The 10,751-nt window shown below is 35.7% G+C and overlaps 1 long non-coding RNA gene across 2 annotated transcripts; it reads left to right on the top strand.

Annotated features, from left to right (window-relative positions):
* The first annotated feature begins 1,359 nt into the window (after positions 1-1,359).
* Positions 1,360-10,510, top strand: LOC128641960 (uncharacterized). 2 transcript variants are annotated; one of them, XR_008399601.1, is made up of 3 exons: positions 1,360-1,526; positions 1,888-2,008; positions 10,303-10,510. It is a non-coding gene; the product is annotated as an uncharacterized LOC128641960 (long non-coding RNA). The 2 variants fall into 2 exon arrangements; XR_008399600.1 differs by lacking the exons at positions 1,360-1,526; positions 1,888-2,008 and adding exons at positions 3,471-3,659; positions 6,207-6,308.
* The last annotated feature ends 241 nt before the right edge of the window (positions 10,511-10,751 follow it).

The raw sequence follows: 10,751 nt of genomic DNA, 5'->3' as shown, positions 1-10,751 counted from the left end.
TTTAGGGCTAGGCCATGAGTCATGAGTAAACTTGATTCATGCTATAGTAAATTTACTGACTCTTTTCAAGTCTATGGAGATGGTAAGTTTACTACAGCACAAGCTTAAAGGTAGATAGTAACTGCTAGTAAAAAGTATAAGTTGAGGATAGCCTTTTATTAAAAAAATAGAAAGGTATCTCTACTGTGAAGCAGTTCTCTTCAGTACAGCTGCTTTAAAAAAAAAAAAAGCTTTACAGAGTGCGGTACATGTAATTCAACGGCATGATTGGGCTCGCTGTGATTAGACAGTGAGCCTGTGACACACTGAAAAAGCAGCTGCGCTGAAGAAGACTTCACTATAGGGGTATCTTTTTTTACAGAGAAAAATTAGGCATTTAAAAAAGAAAAGAAAAAAAGGCTTTTTTCCTACCATTTGCTGTCCCTTTAAGTTTACTCATGGCTTGTGATCTAGCCCTTACTGTTTAAAAAAATAATTTATTTTGTCCAGTAAAGAGAGACTTTTAACATTGCATTTTGTCTAAGAAAAACAAATTAACTGAAACAAACTTTTATCTGTATAAATATTTCAAATCTGTAAATCTATTTAGGCTTCTATGTACTCATTTGATGAGATTATAAATTTCATGACATTACTTGCAGAAGATTACATACAGTAATTATCTTTTGGTTTTAATATTCATCTATTTTACCTTAAAGGGACATTATACACAAGATTTTTCTTTGCATACATGTTTTTTAGATGATCTACATATATATATATATATAGCCCATACAGATTTTTTTTTTATTAAATAACATTGTGCTGATTGTTAGACTCCAAACCAAGCCCCCAAAATTTCAGAAGTAGACTGTTGTCTACCTACTCCAGCTTGCTCCTGTTTGTGTAAAGGGTCTTTTCATATGCAGGGGAGGGGGGTCTGCTCTTTTTGCTTTCCAGTTTAATTCAGTGGGTGTCCCCTCCAACTCTTTTCAACAGTGCTAAACTGGTAGCTTCTAAGTAAGTTTTTTTTAAAGGTTTTATACTGGAATTTTAGGTCAGAATCTGTGAATATTATTCCTTATAGTATTACATGCAGTTATATGAAAATTGGTGTATACTGTCCCTTTAAATTAAGACCAATTCTAAAAAAATTGCACTAAACTGTTGTGGAGACTGTAAACCCTAAGCAAAGAGCAATGCTTTTTTGTTGCAGTAGGTCATATTGGTTGTTTGCATTAATTTTCATTCTAATCATGGGGGGGGGGGGATAATCTCTTACTGATAGGGTCAGATGGAGAGTACTTATCAACCACACCTCTACATCTGGAGTGAGTGCATAATAGTTTGACTAAATAACATTGATCCCTTTTAGTTTTTTTCTGAAGTTTATGGTGGACATTTCTGGCAGACTGGATCAAATGGAGGAAACATTGGCAGCCACAGCCCGCAGAAATGTACCTGAAGGAGACGATATTAAATATAATGGCAGACTTTGAAAATATGATGATTGTTGCTCAGAGATTTCCTTCTTTTGAAACTAACTGGTAAGTTCTCTAATTCAGCTTTATCCTCTTTAGGTAGGCTACTGTCAGAACTACTGCGCATCTTTTGAACATAATTGGTCAGATTCTGGAATCTCTTATGGACCACTTATTTATCTTTATAATCCTAGGTTCTTTAGTCACAATATTGGTGGCATACCTTGACAGAATATGTCTTTAGTGATGGACAAGTTTTTCTCATAGTCTTAAGCTTGTAAAGTGTACAGAAACTAAAAACACTATTGATTTGAAGGCAGTATTATTACAGTATTATTACAGTATTATTTTGAGAGTAAAATCTTTGTGTTATACTTCACTGATATTTATACCTGTATAAACTGTATTTGTCTTATTTATTTTTCAGGTAAGAGTCCTCAAGAGTGTAGAATGAAAGGATCTGAACACACTTTTGTGTAATATGCTGCGACGATTGGTGGGCGATGAGGTGGCCGAAGTGTGCAATCTCTGTGGAACCTCAACAAAAGGTCTTTACTGAAAACTGCAGTTTTTAATTTTTCTTCGAGTTCCTAAATAAGAGCTAGATTACAAGTGAGACGGAAGTGATACCGTCTTTTCGCGAGCCTTTTTCATTGCGCTGATATTACAAGTTGAGAGAAATTGCGCTAGCGCAATCGCCATTTACGCTTCAGTCCTTACCACAATCTCAACTTAACTGTTTTCAGAAACAAAAAAGTTGCAGAAAACAATTCAAAAATACATTACAAAGTACAGTTATGCTCATATTTACACTGTCAAATAAAAAAATATTGCACAAAAAACCTTTTAAGGGTTCAAAAGATATTAGATCTCGGGTGCTAGAAAAAAAAGCAGGCAAATGGCTTTGAAATTGAGACACATACATTGCTAAAGATGTATTTGTATGTATGTATGTGTGTGTATGTATGTATGTATATGTATATATATATATATATATATATATATATATATACACAATGTATACATATATATTATTGTATTTATATGTGTATATATGTATTTACAGTCATATATACACATATAAAAACATTAAAGTGACAGGCCCCGAATTTCCCGCAAGGCTATTGGCTAAGAGGTGGAAACGTCAACTCTCAGCCAAATACTGTTCTGCCATAGGTTGCCTTAGCAGCTCAGTGCGGCGAATGCTGCAAACAAAAAAGGAGCTTTCAGCATGAAGTATTTTATACTTCATGAATGAAAGTCCCCTTTATTTGTTCCAATTGTAAATCACAAACACTAGGATTTACCATCACTTTAATATACATGTACACACATATAGACATATATGCTTTAAAGGGTCATAACACACATTGAGATCACAATATAAAATGTTTAGTTATGCAACTTTGCAATATACTTTTTATTTTGCACCATTTACTGTAATTTAAAGGGGCATGAAACCCACTGGCGGATCCAGGGGGGGGGCAACGGGGCAATTGCCCCCCCCCGAGAATATACTGAGAGAGGCAGGCTCTTTTTGGAGCCTCAGTAGGAGCAGAGCGGTGTTAGTATGTTACTTAAATCTGAATCTGAGTAATGTCACTGTCTCAAACTGCTGTGCCATGTTAGAGTGTGTCTTACAGATTTACCAAGACGCCCTTTGAAAAGGGCAGTACGAACATGACTGTAGAGACTAGTATACACCCCTGCCAGACAAAACATTCAAATGAAATAAAGCTGCCGTAATGAGCTCCTCCTCGATAACTACAGCGCTTAAATTAAAATGCTGTGAGATGCTGACAGCCTGACAAAGATACAGTGTCTGCTGTGCAGCTGTACTTGTTCCTCATTCAACTAACAAAAGTGCTGTTACAGCAGAGGAATAAATCACGGACAGCCTATCTGCACATTCCATCTGGTGCCGTGGTGGGGGTGTGTTTTTCTCTATATATGTTTGCACTGCCAGGCTGCCCTTTTGATTGACAGCTAGTGACTTATCCCCATGGAAACCAGGAAGCTGGAGAAGTGACTGAGGATAAGCCGAGGAAGTGAGGAAGGAACACCGGTATGCAGAGCTTACTGATAATGAGTGCACGGGGGCAGGGACTTTACTGGCCCGCATTGTTCACAGCTTCTATCGATCAGGCATTCAGGGGAGAGGAGTACATCTCACCATGCTGCATGTATAATCACATTAAGGTATATGCATCCACAGTGACAGTCACTGACAGTCCACTAAATAAGGAAATATTATGAATATGTTGCTGTTTTGGCTGTCCTTAAGGCAATTTCAACCTATTTTTGCAATGAAGTCAAGATATAAACTCCAAAACTAATAATAAGAAAAACTACTCAGTATTTAAAATGGTACCCACATAGACTGTACAAACAAAATAAAAACAAAATTGTTGTGTACAATGTCTCTCACTATTTCATTCCCTGTATGTTTGGAGTCCCCTATAGCAATAACAGATGTTTTTTATAGCGCTTTTATATATATATATACACACACACACACTCATAAATGGTACATACATACATATATATATATATATATATATATATATATATATATATATATATAAATATATATATATATATATTACCTGAGTATACTAAAGTGTTTTGCAATGCCATAAAAAAAGTCCCATTACTCCCAGACTAAAAAATATTGACACCAAAAAAAGCCTAAAATCTAAGGGGGGAGGGGGGTTGATGGGCAGCAGAATTTTGAGTGCCTAGGGCAGCACAAAACCTAAATACGCCACTGGAGAGAGGGCTTCCCTCCCCATGGCAGAACATAGTGCGATCTGCGATCTTATCTGGAAGTGCCCCTCCCGAGACCAGGCTCTGGATCCGCCACTGATGAAACCCAAGGTTTTTCTGTCTTTCATGATTCAGTATAGAGCATGAAATTGTAACCCTTTGAGTGCTAAGCACTTTCCCACCTGGGTGCTAAGCTTTTTTTTTTTTTTTTTTTTTTTTTTTTTGTATATTTTTTTTTTATATTTTTTTTTTAACTTTTTTTTTTTCTTTCAGATCCCCAAGACTTACACTGTTGGAAAGGTTAGGCGATCTAACAGCATGCTCCCTGCTCCTATATTTAACATTGTTAATGTTAAATAAAATTGTGCGATGACGTCACCACGCATAACGTGAAGCCCCGGCGATGCCTGTCACTATGCGGGCCCGATCGCCGGGGTAGGAGCGTGTGGGAGCCCCCAGATCTCCATCAAGGTGGGAGAGTACTAGCGACGGCTCTGAGCCGTTGTTAGCACCAGAGTGGGAAACTCTGCAATGGCTCAGAGCCGTCGTTAGCACTCAAGGGGGTTAAACAATTATGCAATTTACTTCTATTATCTAATTTGTTTTGTTCTCTTGGTATTCTTTACAGAAAAGGATACCTAAGTATGTTCAGTAGCTGCTGATTGGTAGCTGCACATGTATACTTCACGTTATTGGCTCACCCAATGCATTTACTAGCTCCCAGTAGTGCATTGCTGCGTCTTCAAAAAAGGATATCAAGAGAATTAAGAAAATTAAATAATAGATGTAAAGTGGAAAGTTGTTTAAAATGATATGCTCTATTTCAGAGTACTTCAAACTTTCCCCCCCCCCCCAAGACCCAGTGCCATGATACCACATACCTTTGGGACCCAATTTTTATACTTGGTCTTGAAATAATTTCGTGAGAAATAAACAACATGATAGCTGTAATTTTTGGCAAAGAATCTAAAATATGTGCATGCTTTATTCCAGATTGTAGTCAAATTTGAAAGCGTTGTAAAATGTAATAACACACACCACACACTCATACAACACACACAAACAGACTCTCATACAACACACATTTTCATGTATCACACATACCACACACACTCTCATACAACACACACTCACCCCATACACTCTTACAACACACACACTTTCATATAACACACACTCTCTCATACAACACACACACACTTTCATATTACATGCACACACACACTCACACACTCATACAACACACATACCACACACTCTCTCATATAACACACACACTTTCATACACAACACACGCACAGCACACACACAATCTCATACAATACACCACACACACTCCTACAACACACACACAAGTTGGGACCCAGTACACATTGTGTTGTGACCCAGTAATGGGTCCCGACCCGTGGTTTGAAGAACCCTGCTCTATTTTAATCATGAAAGAAAAATGATGGGTTTCATGTTCCTTTAACTCTGAATAATATGGGTTTTTACTATGCTGAAAATTGGTAATGCAGATTTCAGACCTCAAATGAGTAACAATAGTTTGTATATCTTTTTAATTGGCTTTAGCATGGACTTTATGCTAACATAGAACAAGGAAAGGCATACTGACAGTATGATGTGACTTTGTGATAACATACATAAAATGAGGAAAAGCGTACTGACAGTATGATGTGACTAGAGTGACTGTCACATGAAGTACATCAGGATTAGCTCCTCCAAATAAGGAAAATGGTGGTGAAATTTGGCCACTGGAAAAGTTTTGCATAAACCATTACATTATAGGCAAAGTGGGCAAAATAATGAAAGTATAATGCAAAGTTGTTTTATTATGTATAATTAAATAATTCACGTTATAATCACAAAGTGCATCATGCCCATGTAACAGGGGACAGACTATTGCTAAACAGACTTTATCTAAATTTATTTGCATATCTAACTTTATGCTCATTTATTTGATATTGTTTTCTATTACAGAAACATGTCAAAGGGTCTATAAAGACATTACTGACCATGAAATGAGAAGATGCATAGGAGATAGCTTCACCAATCCCACACAAGAATTGTTTGTGGTCACAGGTAAGCATTTACATTTTTTTCTTGTTTAAATCACCCCACTGAGTCATTTATTTTTAAATTGTTTTTTTTGTTTATACAACATGCATATATGGATATGATACAGCAGGGGAGTGTTTTATTTCTGTTTTATTTAACATGCTTATATGGATGTGATAAAGCAGGGGAGTGTTTTATTTCTGTTTTATACAACATGCTTATATAGATGTGATACAGCAGAGGAGTGTTTTATTTCTGTTTTATATAACATGCTTATATGGATGTGATACAGCAGGGGAGTGTTTTATTTCTGTTTATACAACATGCTTATATTGATGTGATACAGCAGGGGAGTGTTTTATTTCTGTTTTTATATAACATGCTAATATGGATGTGATACAGCAGGGGAGTGTTTTATTTCTGTTTATACAACCTGCTTATATGGATGTGATACAGCAGGGGAGTGTTTTATTTCTGTTTTATATAACATGCTTATATGAATGTGATACAGCAGGGGGGGGTATTTCTGTTTATACGACATGCTTATATGGATGTGATACAGCAGGGGAGTGTTTTATACAACATGCCTATATGGATTTGAGCCAGCAGGGGAGTGTTTCTGTTTATACAATATGCTTATATGGATGTGATCCAGCAGGTGGGTGTTTTATTTCTGTTTACACAGTATGCTTATATGGATGTGATACAGCAGGGAAGTGTTTTATACAACATGCTTATATGGATGTGATCCAGCAGGGGAGTGTTTGTTTCTGTTTTATACAACATGCTTATATGAATGTGACACAGCAGGGGAGTGTTTGTTTCTGTTTATACAACATGCTTATATGGATGTGATACAGCAGGGGAGTGTTTGTTTCTGTTTATACAACATGCTTATATGGATGTGATACAGCAGGTGGGTGTTTTATTTCTGTTTATACAGCATGCTTATATGGATGTGATCCAGCAGGGGAGTGTTTTATTTCTGTTTTATACAACATGCTTATATGGATGTGATACAGCAGGGGAGTGTTTTATTTCTGTTTATACAACATGCTTATATGGATGTGATACAGCAGGGGAGTTTTTTATTTCTGTTTTATACAACATGCTTATATGGATGTGATACAGCAGGGGAGTTTTTTATTTCTGTTTTATACAACATGCTTATATGGATGTGATACAGCAGGGGAGTGTTTTATTTCTGTTTATACAGTATGCTTATATTGATGTGATCCAGCGGGGGAGTGTTTTTCTGTTTATACAACATGCTTATATGGATGTGATCCAGCAGGGGAGTGTTTTATTTCTGTTTATACAACATGCTTATATGGATGTGATACAGCAGGGGAGTGTTTGTTTCTGTTTATACAACATGCTTATATGGATGTGATACAGCAGGGGAGTGTTTGTTTCTGTTTATACAACATGCTTATATGGATGTGATCCAGCAGGAGAGTGTTTTATTTCTGTTTATACAACATGCTTATATGGATGTGATACAGCAGGGGAGTGTTTTATTCACTTCCCTGATCCTCCCATGATCACAAATAGAGCAGCCATGTTGGAGTTTTCTCTGTGCTTGGATAGAGCTGACCCTTTGAAAGGAATGTTCCATTTTGATAGGTGTGCTTCTTTGTGACAGGATTTTTATTGCATTATCAATTAAAATGTTAATGAATTATAAATCTTGTCTAAAAAGAAACATTCTTCAAACAAAGGCATGCCCCTGTCACAAGAACAATAAATGAAACTCCCTTTACAATTTTCAGTGCTTTAGCAACATACAACTTAAGGTAAAACAATATATATTTCTTTAAAAGGCCATGTTAGTAAAAAAAAAATACATGCTCTAATTCGTTTTAATTCATTTTAAGACCATCAACCCTGCACTAACCCACAAAGGGGTTAAACACACAGAATTACCGCTTGGAACCACAGAGCACTACTGATCCAAAGTGGAAGTGCTGCTGATCCAATCTTGAGTGCTAGTCATTTAACTAGTATTTCTGATTAGATAAGCAGCAGTTGGCGGTTTTTGCTCTGGACCAGCAGTGCTCTGCAGGTACCAATCAGTACTTCCACTGTGTGTTTAAAGCCTTTGTGTGGGTTAATCACACAGTAGTGCAGGGTCAATAGTCTTAAATTTACATTAAAGGATGTAATTTTTTTGACTATTAAGGCCCTTTTAATGGGACAATAAACACCTTGAGATGGTAATATAAAATGATAATCTGTGTGTGTCTATATATGTGTGTGTCTATATATGTGTGTGTCTATATATGTGTGTGTGTATATGTGTGTGTATGTATATATATATATATATATATATATATATATACTTTCATTATTTATTTTGTCCCCTTTTCCTGTAATTATATTCTGAAATTGTGAGCTTTTCAGCTCCTGTTAGAAATGGAAGTGCAGAACACTGTTATATTCCACACAGCCATTGGCTGCACACTCTAGTGACAAAGTTATAACTGTCTCTATTTGGCCACAGCAGAGAAGGTAACCTAGGTTACAACATGGCAGCTCCCATTGTTTTATAGAAACTAAAACTTTGCACTTATTTTGCTAATGTTTAAACACCAAAAACTTAAAAAAATACATCTACATGTTATTCTCAGACTAATCTTTTCTTTCAATGCTTCATTCTATCTAGCATTTATTTAGGGCTAGATTACAAGTGGAGCGCTAATTTATTGCGTGCTAGCAAGTGGGCAAATTTGCCCGTTTGCAGGCACGCAATAAATAACCAGCCATTAGAAGTGTCTGGTTATTGCTACTGTATGCTTGTGGTAGCAACTAGCGCTTATAAAATTAACCAGAGATCATATCTCTGGTTAATTTTATAAATATGACCCAAATGCCCCCAAAATACAGTGTAGTGTATTTTATAAAAAAATACAAATTGTACCATTTTTATTTTTTAATAAAATAAATGCACTAGGTAGTATTTTGGGGGGGGTGATATTTGCTGCATCGCTGCGCTACTTACCCCCTTTGCTGCACTTAGATTCTGAGCTCGCTTAACATTACACTTTAGTTGTAATACCAGCTAATATTAGCGGACGCTGGTATTACTCAGTGGAGCACTAATATTGCTTGCGCGCAAGCGATATTTAGCACTCCACTTGTAATCTTGCTCTTAGTGTTTAATGTCCCTTTAAATAAGCAAGCACCTCACATAGCATGGGAGTATCACAGAAGTAAATCGAATACTGTCTTACTAAATCCTACTCTGCTATATCATTTTCCTTTGGGAAGGGAAGTGGGGATATGAAGATTTAGAATATGGCAAATCTAGATAGCACATTACTTTATATTTTGTAAAAGAAAAAAAAAACACAATTGAAAAGGAAATAAACTGCACACTGTGACTTTCCCTCTTATCTCCAAAAGTTTAGGAACAAAACAAAAAAATTAAATTACAACATAGGGTATCAAATAGTCCACATTGATTTCTAGAGAAGTAAAATATAAATATCTTAAGGAAAAAAAGTCTCACTATAGTAACCCCTTAACGACTGAGATGTACCATGTATGTTGCCACTCATTAAGGGTTATTTTTTTTAAAAATAGCATTTGTCCTGCCACAAGTGGCGGCACTGCGCTATTATACCCTCAATTCTTGTCATCGTAAATAGCGTGGCCTCAACACTGGCGGTCCGCACATTTAATAGCACTTCCCCATTCAAAGATGAGGGATGTACAGGGTATGTTGCTGGTCTTTAAGGGGTTAAAGTAGATTTAACCCTTAAAGTAGATTTGATTAGGACCGTGGCCAAATATGTTAATATCTAGATGAAAATTCCATTGACATGAGAATTTATGGCAGTTAAAAATACAATTTTTTTTAGTATTCATCACAACCTTAAAGTTGAAATAAAGGCGTGTTATTTTTTTTTTGTTGTCAGATTTACTTTTTTAGTTCTACAAATTAAAGTTCTGCTGTAGAATAAGCAATTAGCACAGAATGCCCATGTTTATGTAATATTTGTTTTTATTTTTACAGGCCGGTGCCAAATTCAAGATCATAGAACAGATACAGATGGACATCAGCTTATATTTTTGTTGTTCTGTCAACTTTATTGTGCATCTGCATTATACTTGTACCCTAGGCCTATACTATAAGTTATTCTCTGGTTTATTGCAATGTCATATTTAAAATGTTTTAATACCTGGAACATTTGAAGCCTTATAAAAGTTTAAATTACTTTTAATGCTGTTGTCTTTACGGATTTTTGTGTGAATATTTATATCTTCATACAGTATTGAGGTTAACAGATCATATTTACCAGACAGGCAAATGCTAATTTTATTAAAATCAGTAAAAGTATGAAATCAATAAAAAATAAATATGATTTTTCTAGTTTAACTTCTGGTAACAATTGCAGTTAGTAATATACAATAATAATTTTTAATAACTGCACAGAAATGGAGATATCTGTAAAACAAATATTC

Source organism: Bombina bombina, chromosome 1, assembly GCF_027579735.1.
Source record: "Bombina bombina isolate aBomBom1 chromosome 1, aBomBom1.pri, whole genome shotgun sequence".
Classification (NCBI taxonomy): Eukaryota; Metazoa; Chordata; class Amphibia; order Anura; family Bombinatoridae; genus Bombina; species Bombina bombina.
Note: the sequence above shows the minus strand (reverse complement) of the source record. Positions and strands in the feature narration are given on the sequence as shown.